Source organism: Ctenopharyngodon idella, chromosome 15 (genome assembly GCF_019924925.1).
Source record: "Ctenopharyngodon idella isolate HZGC_01 chromosome 15, HZGC01, whole genome shotgun sequence".
NCBI classification, from domain to species: Eukaryota; Metazoa; Chordata; class Actinopteri; order Cypriniformes; family Xenocyprididae; genus Ctenopharyngodon; species Ctenopharyngodon idella.
Genome location: NC_067234.1, coordinates 26,063,792 through 26,077,958, shown reverse-complemented (window position 1 = coordinate 26,077,958; position 14,167 = coordinate 26,063,792). Strand labels below are relative to the sequence as shown.

General features: G+C 36.8%; 2 long non-coding RNA genes across 3 annotated transcripts in view; both read right to left on the bottom strand.

Annotated features, from left to right (window-relative positions):
- Positions 1-7,853, bottom strand: part of LOC127495006 (uncharacterized) — a 120,853-nt gene extending 113,000 nt beyond the window's left edge. For both annotated transcript variants that reach the window (XR_007925032.1, XR_007925030.1), the window contains exon 1: positions 5,327-7,853. This is a non-coding gene — a long non-coding RNA (uncharacterized LOC127495006). The remainder of the gene's footprint in view (positions 1-5,326) is intronic.
- A 3,005-nt stretch (positions 7,854-10,858) lies between these two features.
- On the bottom strand, positions 10,859-12,922 carry LOC127495007 (uncharacterized). The gene is made up of 2 exons (XR_007925034.1): positions 11,240-12,922; positions 10,859-10,931 (listed from the first exon to the last, which is right to left on the bottom strand). It is a non-coding gene; the product is annotated as an uncharacterized LOC127495007 (long non-coding RNA).
- Positions 12,923-14,167: the final 1,245 nt, after the last annotated feature.

Sequence of the window (14,167 nt, the reverse complement as noted above, 5' to 3'; positions counted from 1 at the left end):
GTTTCAGATATTTAAATACACATAAGTACTAGTAACAATACATTTAGAGTTTGTAAAATATACACTGATGTCTATGAAAGCTACAATAATAATCCTTTCCATTATAATTATATGACACGTTATATTCATATCAGATACATATGACATACTGTGAGTAAGGCAAGCAACTATAAAGTTATTAGTGAATGCGTGAGCAACACTTACATCCATCCGTGTATTTCGAAAGAAGTGGATGAATTCACGTGTTGTAAATCCGACAGATCTATTCTCCTGACCGCGGCGTGAACAAACATGGCGGCGCTCGTCGCGCATAGCTCATCTACTAAAGCGATCTTAAAGGTGCTTACACAACAAAACACATTCACTTACACATATGGCTTAAATTAAATATATAATAGCAATAACACAATAATTGATTCAAGTAAAGTATCAAAAACAATTAATCGTATGGTTTTATTGAACAAAAATATACATATTGTATTGAATTGTACAACTAATGTTCTTTATGTATTATAGCAAATGCCTGCAGAGGGCGCCAGTGGCCTGACGATTGTTTTTACACTTTACAACGCGATCTAATCCTTGTTTAATATTGGCCTGCAATATTTATTTCAAATGTCCAATTCATCTTTAATATTTGGCCATTTCTTTATGACAGAAATGCTACAACCACTGTAATTTCTTGAACAAGAACATCTGGACTTAAACAAGGGCTTAAACTTTTATTTTTAAAATCGCGACGAGCGATTGAGCAATGTGCTAACTACATTGCGCGAAGTAAAAAAAATACTGTATAATGTATTCTCCTGCGTTTGCTAAAGTTTATAGATGACTTACCTTACAAATCTGATTAAATGTCGCACATTGCGTTTCAAGATGAACGTTAAAAGCAATCCAAACTCACAGCATATGCAGAGATGGAGTTTGAGACGCGCCACTAATGTAAATGAAAACAGTTCACGTGAAGCAGCATTTACTGTGAATGGAGCTGCATGAGACGCACGTAGATAACCTACACGTATGAAATAATTACAGCGCATATATATTAAACCTGCAGCACATACATTTATTTAATTGATTTGCAGCCTTTGTAAATTCACAAAAGCATTATGGTTTATTGTGATTTTTAAACGTGTTTAATATCGTGCAGCCTTAGAAAACAGTCTAATAATGCTTTCATGGATTCTCGTCTGTGGAAAGCGCCACTTCCAGTATTTTACCGGTTACTCAACAGGGGCAAATTGAAATCGAGGATTTTTTAAAATTGAGTATTCAAATTTATTCGAGGAATCATTACAGCCCTAGTCCAGACGCTCTATTGACAGCCTATGCAAGTACCACTTTCAATCCACAGAAAAGTAGTAAAGAAATCATTAAAGTAATCCACATGACTCCAGTGGTTTAACCTCAATTTTACGAAGCGACACAAGTGCTTTTTTGGTTTGCGCAAAAAAAACATTTCCACTTTATGTACAAAATGGTAATCTCCAATGCTCATTCATGCAATGTCTGCTATTGCATCAACACAACACGCATGCGTCTTGGTGCTCTCGTGATTGCACGTTAGAGATGAATATTTTGAAAATAAACTGGGGCTTGGTAGTTGCATAGGCTGTCAATGGAGGGACAGAAAGCTTTCAGATTTCATTAAAAAGATCTTCATTTGTGTTCTGAAGATGAACGAAAGTTTTACGGGTTTGTAACGACATGAGGGTGAGTAATTAATGACAGAAATTTCATTTTTGTGTGAACTAACCCTTGAAGGTCTGGCTACACGAGACTAGCCATTAAAGGGCTAATATTTGTTGCAACATTTGAATTTACAGCAAAGACGTGAAACATTTAAAACAACACCCAAATTATTAATAGCAATATTGCTGCCAGTTGCTGCTCATAAACCTTACAGAAACTCACATGTAAACAATACCGGCTTCCACTACAGCATATGCTGCTTTTATCAGCTGATCTCATTTCACACTTAGCCTTCAAATCCATCACAGGGACAGGTAAGATAACTGAGAAAACAAAGAACTCAGGAATAATATTGCTTCCAAGGGTAACCACAGTGTCCTGCTATTGTGGGAAAGGAAACACCTCAAATAATACTCAGGACATTCTTAAAAATAGGAAAATGACTGCTTTCCTTCAAGGCTCAGTGGTCTTCTGTTGTATGCTTTTAGCGTCGTGTTAACAACTGAACTCTCTCACCCCATACTCAAAACACCCAGCTGATGTCAGTATGATAACATTGCGTGAGCAATGACGTGTGTCTGCCAGACCAAACAAAAGATCTGACACATTCAATGTACTTTGGCCCAAAGCAGAGTGAGCTAAGACATCATAACAACAGGTTGAGGTCGTCCTGCAACCTCGTTTGCAACAAAGCTATTATGCTATGGTCAATACTACTTAAGATTAACATTTCAGGACACCTACACTGAGTTCCTAAAAGCGGTGACATCTTTATATCCCTTTGTCCTATGCAGAAAACCAGTCAAAGGAAGCCTCCACTACTGCCCATCATCACCATTGCCTAAATTAGCAGTTTTTAAATTTTCCTGCTTGACCCAATACAGAAACAAAGTTTTTTTCCTCCACTCACACAAAAGTACATAAAAATGTCAATCAAACAATTAAATTACCCTTAATATAAACACAATAAATTTACATATGAATAATATAAATTATTATGAATAATTAAAAAAATCTTAAATAATCTCAGCATATAATAAATCACATGACAAATATGTTTATCCCCATTGCAAGTGAACTCTGTAATAGTCTGGGACATATTTTATTTTACATTACATAATTTGTTCATGTTTTTTAAGGATGAAAGCATGTCATGCAATCTGTTCATGTTGTCATCTTCTTACCAGTAATAATTTCACAAATTTGTATCATCAAAGTAAACTTTTGGGCCACAACCATCGACCTGAGAACCCTTCCTGGGTTCAGTCTGGCTAACAAAATTTCTATAGAAACACATGCATGAGGGATACTGTAAAAAAAAAAATCATAATTTCATAATATCTTTGTTTCCTTCAATTTAACGCAATAATCTATGTAATTTCTACTCATTTTAAATTAATTAAGTTTAATTAATTCATTGGTTGGTGGTTGAAAAGGTGCAGTCAGGCTGTCATTTTGGCACCACATAGGGTGTGTTCACACTTGGCATGTTTGGTTCGATTAAAACTAATTCTGGTGTGATTGCTCTGTTAGTGCGGGTCATTTGATTAAGAGTGAACACTGCCATCAAAACCCTTGTGGGCACCAAAAAAGTGGACCGAGACCCCTGAAAAGATGGGTGTGGTTCGACTGAAATATGAATGCAACATGGACCAAAGACATCTAAACAAACCAAAAACACCCTAAAAAGGACAGAATGCTAAAGCATACCTGTTTTTTCTCAATTTGTATTATGATCAGGAACAACTTCATTATGTCAAATTTGTTGGAGGGGAATCACAATGCCGGCTCAACATCGTAATGTCTGTCAGCCATCGGCCCAACCCTAGTGCCCTCGGTTTTCTTGTAAGACATATTTGCTTTTATTTAAAGCAAACATAATAATTGACCACTAACCAAGAGTGTTTGGGCCCATAAAATTACACTCTTCCTTAAGTTTATGATTTTATGATTTTTTTTTTTAAGTGATGAATGTGTGTAATTATCTAAGTGCTAGAACAAGTACCTAAGAGTCAATGATTTAGAGTGCAAACATGCTTTTCATATGTAATACTGTGTAACAGTTACTTACAAACAGTGCCAAAGGGTGCAATGAAAAGAAACCATATTAGTGGGTTATGGGATTTTCATACTTCTATTTGTTGCCAAGCAGCACTTCCCAGATGTGAATTCCCAGTATTAAAGCATGGGAGTGAGTGTTATGTCTGGTGAGCCTTTATGAAAAAACAAACAGGCTATGTTGGAAAACACAGCTCATCTCTACATCTTCTGCTGGAGAAGGGAATTGCCCAACAGCTGAGAGGCAAAATGATTTCATGGACTGTTCATGGTTTCCCCTCTGAACAATAAAATAAGAGAGGGAGAAAAACAGCTTAACTTTTCTTTTCAGAAATTAAACAACAAACACAACAATGATTAATAAATGGAATGAATAATACCAAATATAATCTGATGTTGTGTTGGAATGTAAACAATGTGTGCTCAAAAATATGGACTGAAATATTGTTAATAATGCTATTACTAGTATGACTACATACGCAATGAAAATACCTGACACTTCTGAGGAACTTCTGCTTCACGGGACAAATGACACAAACTACATAGTGTACTTCTTAAAAAGTTTTCAAAGGCAAACAAACTATACAGACCTTTAAGTGGACGGCAATACTGTGGTGTCAAATGTGTCAAGCGTCTTGATGTTGTTCAGTACACAATTTAGATCTAGCTTCTCGATTTCAAACTAAACATATATTGTCTTAGCCAGATGCCTTGAAAATAACATCAACTTCCTGGTCTGACATTTTAAAATAACACATACTGGTGGTTTCAGCATAGAGGATATGGTAACACTTTACCTTATAGTTAATGTATTAACTGCCTTGAACTAACAATGAGCAATACATTTGATACAGTATTTATTAATCTTCGTTAATGTTAGTTGTTTCAAAACACGTCTACCATTCAAATCTTCACAAAATAACTCCTAAAAACAATGAGAGCACAGATTTTTATAGTACACAAGAATACGTTAGTGCTAAGAAATCCCAACATCTGCCTCCAGAAAACACAAAAATCTTTTTAAAATTCACACGACTACAGAAAGTCCAGAAGTTGCAGAAAGAATTCAGGAAAACAACCATGTGTTTAGCACTTTATGAAGTCTGCCTTTTTTCATCGTACCCACGTGGCCACAGTCGAGACAAATCCCTTCCGCCCTGCCATCACATCTCAGACAGACATTCACCCTGAATCAGAGCAGCCACACATGAAGTGGTTATGAGACACTTCGAACAGTTATGTAAAACTCTGAGCCCTGTGTCAATGCAGGAGTTCTCAGAATGTGTCCACGTGTCTTCCCACATTATTACACAAGTACAAGCCTCCTAACGCCTTTTTGCCAGCATGTAAACAGTAGGTAAACATCCCTCCTGACCTTTTCTTATACTTTAATGGTTGCTGCATCCATTCTTTCCATTTGAGCTCAACAACACTTCAAACTACAAGTTTCTTTCACCTCATTTTTTTCTCACATTTCTATACAGATTGCTTCTTATCTTCCTGATTAAGTTTTCCTTGCTTAAGAGAGAAAATGTACAGGGGCAAAAAAAGTACAACTAAGAAAAAGTGCACGCACCCATCTCATAAAGCTTCCTGTCAATGCTGTCCATCTTTTCCAGTGTAATCCACGTTCAACTGTAGAGCCATAGGTGCAGAGGGAGCCACGGAGGGTGGGAGCCAAACAGACACAGAAGAGTTTAACACAAGAGTCAGCGCCGTAACTTGCCCTCCCTCCAGTTCAAATTTGGGGGCTGGATTTTGTGGGAGCTGTGTGTGCCTCAGTGAGCATGCTCTGAAACGAAAGGCACACTTTTATAGGCACATGACAAGTGATTTCCAGTCCCTCCTCCCCTCCCCTCCCCTCCACATCCTCCCTCCCTTCTGCCTCCGAGCTGAACAGAACCCAGGAATGCGGCTCAGACCAAAGTCCAGCCTCCATCAGGAGTAGAGGAGCAAGAGAGCCTCCCCCCACTGGATCAATAACATGTCCAGCTGCCCGAGGCAAACGCTGAATTTTACCGGCCGCTTGCTTTCCTTTATTGGAGGCAGGTGGCTAAATGGCAAGAGGTCTGTACCACAAATAGGAGGGTCCCAGTTCCCAGTGAAACCACTGCTGGGAGAATGGCACCCAACTAACCCCCTGACCCTTCATCTGCCCCAGGGGCATCCCAAAATGACTGACTTTCCCAACAAAGTGTGGCTTCTACTAAGAATAGGAATGTCTGAGGTAAAAAGACACCTGAGCAAAAGCGTTCAACCGGTTAAGTAAGTTGTGAAATACCCTCTTATTTTACTGCTCTCAAGTTCTCACAAATCACAGCTGACACACCTCCCTTAGTTAACCCCCCGACCTCTATTGAAACTTAAACAGGTCTTAAATTATTTCTTTATTCAATACCATTCAAAAGTTTGGAACCAGTAAGATTTTTCATTTTTTTTTTTATATATTTCTGGAGGAATTCTTTTATGTTTACAGGCTGCATTTATTTGATCAAAAATGGAGATTCTCAATCAAATGGTCATTAAATAGTAATATTACAACTTAAAATAACTTTTTCTATTTGAATATATTTTAAACTAATGTATTCCTGTGTCACATGATTCTTCAGAAATTATCCTGATTTGCTGTTTAAGAAAAATGTCTTATCAATGTTGTCTTTACTGTCACTTTTAATCAATTTAATCTGAATAAAATGCTGAATAAAATGATCAATTTCTTACCACAAACTTTTGAATGGTAGTGTATATTTATACTTTAATTATACTTATTTAACTATTATACTACTTAATACAATAATAACATCATATTATACAGTATAATCTAGAATACTTGATTCTGATTGGTCAAAAAGCTTTCTGCAATTTTTGTTTTTAATGGCCACTAACCTGTATATTTGACTGTGGGCAACCTGTCTCCTACACTGTGCTAGTTTCATATTTCTTGTAACACGCTGCAACCTTTTTTCTTTTCTTTTTTTATTACACATGCTGATAAAGTAACTCCCATCAATATTTTAGGTCTCTGAATTTATTTATTTATTTGCCAAGTACCCATGTAATAACTGGTATAATGTCACTAACTAAAAAATAACTTAAAATTTAGGATGATACAAATTCTGATCACCCTAACAGAGATTATATTTTGTGTTAATGACCAGCTGAAAAGGACTGAATTATATGTGTGTAATTATGCTATGTTAAGTTATGCAAACTATGTTAAGTTACAATAAAAACACTAAAACACCACAACTAAACAACAAGAACACAAAATATGAACTCATGAAAGAGAATTAAAACAGTCAACAAATGTATTATGGATAACTGTTCACCATCTCACCAACCAGCACTGCTATCATTTACAGTATGCCGTTTCATATGCATATCCACCCAAGGGAAGAATGAGACACGCCTCCTATGGTGTTTTTCAATGTGTGCACGTCTGTTTTCACGCTTCTATCTGTGTGCCGCTGTCTGGATAACTCTGATAAGCGCCTTGTCTCAGCCTACATGCAGACCTATTTGCCATTTCACTGATCAGCCGGATGAAACTTTTGTTCACCAAGTGTAGCAAAACAAACCACTGCTGTTTTCACACATATATGCATACTTATCACATACCGCTCTATCTATCGCAGACAAAAACACACACGACCCATGGAATCACTGCTCGTATTCTCCAGCTCTCACAAACACATGCTGAGCTGATAAGACTGAAGAGCAAACAGACTCATTCTAGAAAATGTGATTCTGCTGGAACAGGCTTCTATTCAGAGAACATTACAAAAAATCAAAGGCGTTTCTCATTTTTAATTCATCAAAAAAAAAAAAAGGTTGATTGAAACAGGTTGATCATTCATTCTAATTACTGCTAAAATCTAAATGTAGTCTAATACAAATGAAATAATAAATTGATTCTTGACACCAGGTATTATATTATATCAGAAAAGTGTGAGTTTCTCTGTGCAGGGTGTTTCTGCCGCGCTCCGGCGATTCTCTCTCCTGCCCTAATTTCTCAGAGAATCTGTCTGCATTCAAACCAGGTTGTACAATGAGGACATTAGTCCTTTGAGACATTCTCTCAGCCTCCCTCTAGCTCTCTCCACTTTCACACACTCTCACTTTCTATCCCCCCACTCACTTTCTGTCTTTCCTTGATTGCCACCCTACAATGAGAACCCTACCCCGTTCTCTGTATTTCCCTCCCCTCTTAATACCTGTCCATCATACCATGTCCCTGTAGGCACTAAACAAATGCCAAGTTAACGTCTTACCTCAAATGGTTTCTATTCATTTTATCTAGAAAAGGGGTTTTCAAAATGGTGGCAACAAGAAGGTCTGGGGCAAAGTGTAAATTTTGCAATGTAAAACGTGCTATACAAGTAAATCTGAATTGAATTAAAAATATTTGTTTCCTTTAATACAGATAATTTCTTGCAGATATTATTTAATTTCTTTAGCTTTAAGCCTTAACGCTCAAAATACTTAATTGGGTTGAGTATGACAAACTTAAATTGAACAAATTAGTTCAGTTAAATTAACTGTTATGAGTATTTAGAAATGTCTTTTTCTTTTGAGTTCACAGCACTAACATATTTCAAGTAAACTGAACTGTCTCATTGTTTTGAGTTGTATGAATTTCTTTTAATTTAGACTAATTTAAGTTTAACTGGACCTGGGCTAGGACTTCTATTTCCCAGCATGCTTTGCCAATGGCACTCGAAAGGGAGAGTAAATGCTAAAATGAAGTGTTATATAATGTTTTTTGGCAAGATTAATGGTAAGGGAGATTTAGTAGTGATTAATGTTTTGTTACGCTAATTTAGAAGTGCTTCTGTTAATGTGGGTTTTTGGAGAGTTACCATCATGGTGACAAGTGGGGTTTACGCTGGGTTATTAGGGTTTACAGTGAAGCAAATAACTGATTTGATTTGCAAGAACTCAACATAAAAAAGTTCATTAACAATCTTTTATGTTAATTGCTATTAAAATGTATGAGTTAGCTAACTCAGTATGTCAAGTTAGGAGCAATTAAAATGCATGAGTGCTACAAATTCAAAACTTGGCAGTTCTGCTTACTTAATATTGGGAACATCATAAAAATTTTGATGTAACTGATTACCTTACATTTTTAGAGTTGGCCCAACTTATTAGGGTTTACAGTGTACAATACATAAATAGCAATTGTTTAATTTTTAAACAACATGTCTTCATAATATCATATTCACTATTTATCCTCACACTGTATAAATTGATCTTATAACACATGAAAATCTTCATAATTTAAGAAGAAGGTCCGTTGCAATCTTCTTGGCTCTAAAAAAAAAAAAAAAAAAAAAAAAAGTTTGAAAACCCCTGATGCAGAGCTTTACCCTTCTCATTAACTTTCTCACAACATAATAACATACCTCACAAATCTAGAGCATTCCTGGAAAAAAAAAAAGTATCCTAAATGGTTTATTCCATTTAAGACATGTTCATTTTGATATTAAATTAATTAGCTAGTATTATTGAAACAGATTACACAAAACATCAATGTTTTGCGTAAAACAAATCGCCCGATTAGTTTTGGCAGGTGTCAGAGTGACTACTAGAATTAAACAGAGGAGGACTGCTCCAGATGACTGCAGATCAGTCCATAAGGTCAAAGGTTATGGGAAAAAAAGAGGTAAAAAGAGCACTCGTGCTGAGGTGAAGGTGGTTGTCTGACTGGGCAAGAACAAAACAGTGAGGTGCAGAAGTGGGGGAGGAAGATTGTCATTACGGTAGCCACAATAAAAGGTTTAAGCCCGTGACCCTTCAAAGCCAAAATAATGCCAATTAAGCTTTAAGAGACCCTAGCATGGGTTCAGCCAGTGGCTCTTAGCCCCTGGTCCTATTTGTCAGCTTTAATGACCACTTCAGCCAGACAAACAGCTCACATTGTCTGTACATAAGAACTACATCAAGAACAAAGGCGGTACATTTACTGCCTTTCTCGGGTCACGCCTTACCATAACAACAAACACAGCAGCATTGACCGGCAAGCCACTAGCCTGACCCTATGACTTTACGAAGTGAAAACAAATAAGAATGTGGTTTAAATCTGAGTTTCAAAGGCAGCTGCTGCCTGCTGAATAGCATGTGGTTATCTGCGTTTCCTCTTCAAAATAGTAATAGTAAAAAAGAGGACGCATTTAAAACAGCCAAATCTCAACAAATAATGCATAAACTATTTTCATTTATCATGGTAAGTAAATCAGACCATAACCTCTCCCAGTTGTGTGCATTATTATAGCTACTAACCTCAAGATCTGTGCAAACAGCAGCAGCTATGGTGCAGGTCATTTGTTCTACAAGCAAACAAATGATATGTACAGTATCTCACAGAAGTGAGTACACCCCTCACATATTTGTAAATATTTTATTATATCTTTTCATGTGACAACACTGAAGAAATGACACTTTGCTACAATGTAAAGTAGTGAGTGTACAGCTTGTATAACAGTGTAAATTTGCTGTCCCCTCAAAATAACTCAACACACAGCCATTAATGTCTAAACCGCTGGCCACAAAAGTGAGTACACCCCTAAGTGAAAATATCCAAATTGGGCCCAATTAGCCATTTTCTCTCCCCGGTGTCATGTGACTCGTTAGTGTTACAAGGTCTCAGGTGTGAATGGGGAGCAGGTGTGTTAAATTTGGTGTTATCGCTCTCACTCTCTCATGGACCAAAGACGTCTAAACTCTCACACTTTACATATTTGTATATTATTCTGCCACAAAAATATAATGAAACCATGCTGCTCATTTAAAACAAAACAGAGACAGCAGATGGCAGTATATGACCCCTTTGCTATGAAAACTTGGAACATTTGTAGTGATTTTTTTTAATTATTCCAATTTTTAAATATTTCTGATTACATTTTTATAATTTTTTAATTTTTTATTATTATAATAAGTTATCAGTGTAAACTATAAAACAGCAAATTCACTGCATAATTTCTTTACCGTTTTCTTCTGGACAGACTAGAAACACCTGCACAACCCCACAATGGACCTTTTGTGTGCATGCCTGTGTGCAGGCCTTGAAATAAAAGGGCTTAACAACAAGAAAAAGTAGAAAACTCACGGGTCTTACACTGTTGCTGCATGAAGCAATGGACCGGCAGCTTGCGTCGCACCATATGAAGCTCTGTTGCCTCCTTTTGGAAATAAATGGAAGTTCCTGAGGACTTAATTTCAGTCAGACAGCTTGATTCGTGTTGTAGTAGGCTGCATTTTGCAGTTTATTTCATTCCCTGTGGCATTTAGACATATTTAAAATGTTTTTTAATATCTAAATTTTAAACACAAAGACCCAAGGATGTGAATGCAACAAAAATACATTTTTATTTTGTCTTTTAAATTAAAGTTTTTCCTTTATTTGCTCAATAATATCCTGTTCCTTAACAAAAAAGTATATAGTATAGCCTAAATATGAACATTAAAAACAAGAAAACTGACATCTTACCTGAAATGTTCTGGTTAGGACTGCATAAATATTAATCATCTGTCCAAAATTTGTAGAAACAGAAGTTTCACTTGAAAGATTCAGACGTCTTCATTTCCACATTCTGTGACAACACAAACAACAAGCTACAAAACTCACTTATTCTGCAAAGTGAACAAGCAAAGACAATAATATCAACACAGAAAAGCAAACGTTATTCCGGTGAGACGTCTGTGGAAGAGCCAGGGGCTCAGTGTCTTTACACCCTCTTGTGTGTGCGCGTGTGTGCGTGCGTGTATGTGTGTGTGCTCCTTTCACTCGACATATACGTGCCTTTGCCATCGGCATTACACTAATATATGTCTTGTCTTTAAGGAGGCACTTCCCTTTTTTCTCTCTTTTTGACTGGAACTGAAATCAATGGTCACGCAATTACAGAATGTGGATTTGTCAACCGACTTCTGCCTGCTAAAGTGCGTGTGGGGAGCACTATACAAATACCCAATAAGGAGTTCAATAAGAGCAGCAGCACTGCTGATTGCCGACTACGGTCCCATCAAAACCAGACGGCCAGTTCCAGGTGTTTTATTCTGTCGAGAGGCAATATTGCATATTGGCAAAGAACATCAATGTTCACTCAAACGTCTCAAGGCGGTCTATTGACTCTCCACCAGGGAGCAGAGTCAACCATTTGGAAGTTATAGCTCCTTTCAAACTGTTTTAAGATAGGAACAAACATTCAGAGCTGGAAAGTGCTGTCTCGAGAGGCTCCGTCACCGATAATTAGTGATCAATCACGAATTAGTTTAAAAGCTTGAAAAGAACACTGAGAGCATTATTAGATTGCAGAGATTCACTGCTCTCCAATAATGACTTGGATTTTTAGAGGAATGAAACCCTCCAATCGTTTGTCAGTCTCCTCTATTGCCAATCAGGCCCATTAATCAGGGGAAGGTCCAACGGGTCCACATCTGAAAGATCGCAGGTGCCAAACAGAAAGGAAGAGGGTAAAAAGGCTGCTTTACAGCTTGTGTAATTAGAGGATGTTAACACAGATGGAGACAACTGCTTCAGGTTCATCACTATGTGGGGTAAGTATGCTTTAAGCATTTAATAAGTTTAATAACTAGGTCTTAAAATGCTAATCAGAGATTTATTTTTGTTAATTCTGCCACCAAGATCTAAACTGAATACCTAAACTGAAAGGTATCTGCCGCAATTGTTTTCATATCACATTTTAATTGTATACAATATATGTAGAGGTTTAAAATTGCACTCATCTAACGTAAGCGATCTAAGATACTTCTATGTCTGGAGTTTGCTATCGAAACCATTCTCTCCCATAAGGATCTCTAACAGTGGCTGACCTGACTGGCTCTCTGTAATTGAACAAATGCATCAATGCTGCATTTGTTCAATCTAATTTCAGGATGCTGCTAGGGGGCATGTCTATCGAAGAAAACAAATATGTCTAATAGATCAGATTAGCCCACAAATCACAGGTCAAAGGTAGAAGCCATATGACAAGAGACCTGGGGTTAAACCAGGACATTAAAGATTTAATATTGTTGTCCTTAAGAAACCCGACCAAGGGCATTTTTCGTGGTGGGATAAGGGCCTTAATGATTCAGTAATAAGCCTAAACTTATAAAAGTTAGAAAAAAGGTATAGTTTATCTCAATTTCAGTTATTATGGCTTAAACTATCAACATTAACACAAGAGAAATTATTTATATTTTGGATATTTAATAATTTGCTATTAATAGGATCCAACTATCCTCTGTTGACTTGCCAGGTCTGCACAACAAAACCTGATAAAGGCGCGAAGCAACTAATTGACTGAAATGATATTTTCAATCGACTTGTTTCGCGCCATAACAGGTAGGCTATGTCACCTGCGAAGGCGTGAAACCTGCTGACTGCAAATGAGATATCATACCTTACAAAGACGTGAGACGCTTGACTGTCTTCTCAAAACTTTCATCTCCAGATTAACGACATAATGGGAGCTCTCAAATAAAAAGCCGATTTCTTAATGGATCCTTTCTTTCCAAATTCTGAACGTAATTTAATAAAACGTGCAATAATTAGATTTGTGTCATTTAAATAGCCGAAAGCAAATTAATTATCCATTTCTCGTACCTTTTATGGCGCTATTTTTTAATGATATCAGTGGGGATGGGAGGTTGGGTCACTGTCAGCCACTGAGGTAAGGCCATACAGCTGAACTGTCACTCGTTCGAATCATTTCCGCGAATCGGTTCTTTCAAACATTGCTCTAAACATCCCAATAAAACCATTTCTAAGAACATATCGCTGCTTATTGTGTGTTTATTAATTAGGTTATGAGAGTGTAATTTTATGTATCCCCATTCATATGCGTTAAATTCAAACAATTCGACTAAAAAGAACAATTCGTTCACGGATCTCTACAGGTTATCCTTGAAAGGGACTTACATCTAAAGTCTCTGATCTTTCCCACAAGTTCGAAGAAACGAGTCATTATTAACATAAAATAAAAATGGCACCTGTTCAAACTTGAAGCAACTCAAATGTTTACTCAAACATTGACTTTTCCATGCTATATATTATAAGAATTTTACAGAAATAAGGAGCTGTCGCTTTAAAGGGTTAGTTCACCCAAAAATGAAAATTCTGTCATTTATTACTCACCCTCATGTCGTTCCACACCCGTAAGACCTTCGTTCATCTTCAGAACACAAATTAAGATATTTTTAATAAAATCCGATGGCTCAGTGAGGCCTGCATCACCAGCAATAACACTCCCTTTTTCAATGCCCAGAAAGCTACTAAAAACAAAGTTAAAACAGTTCATGTGACTACAGTTGTTCAACCTTAATATTATAAAGCGGCGAGAATACTTTTTGTGCGCCAAAAATAACAAAATAGCGACTTTATTCAACAATATCTAGTGATGGGCGATTTCAA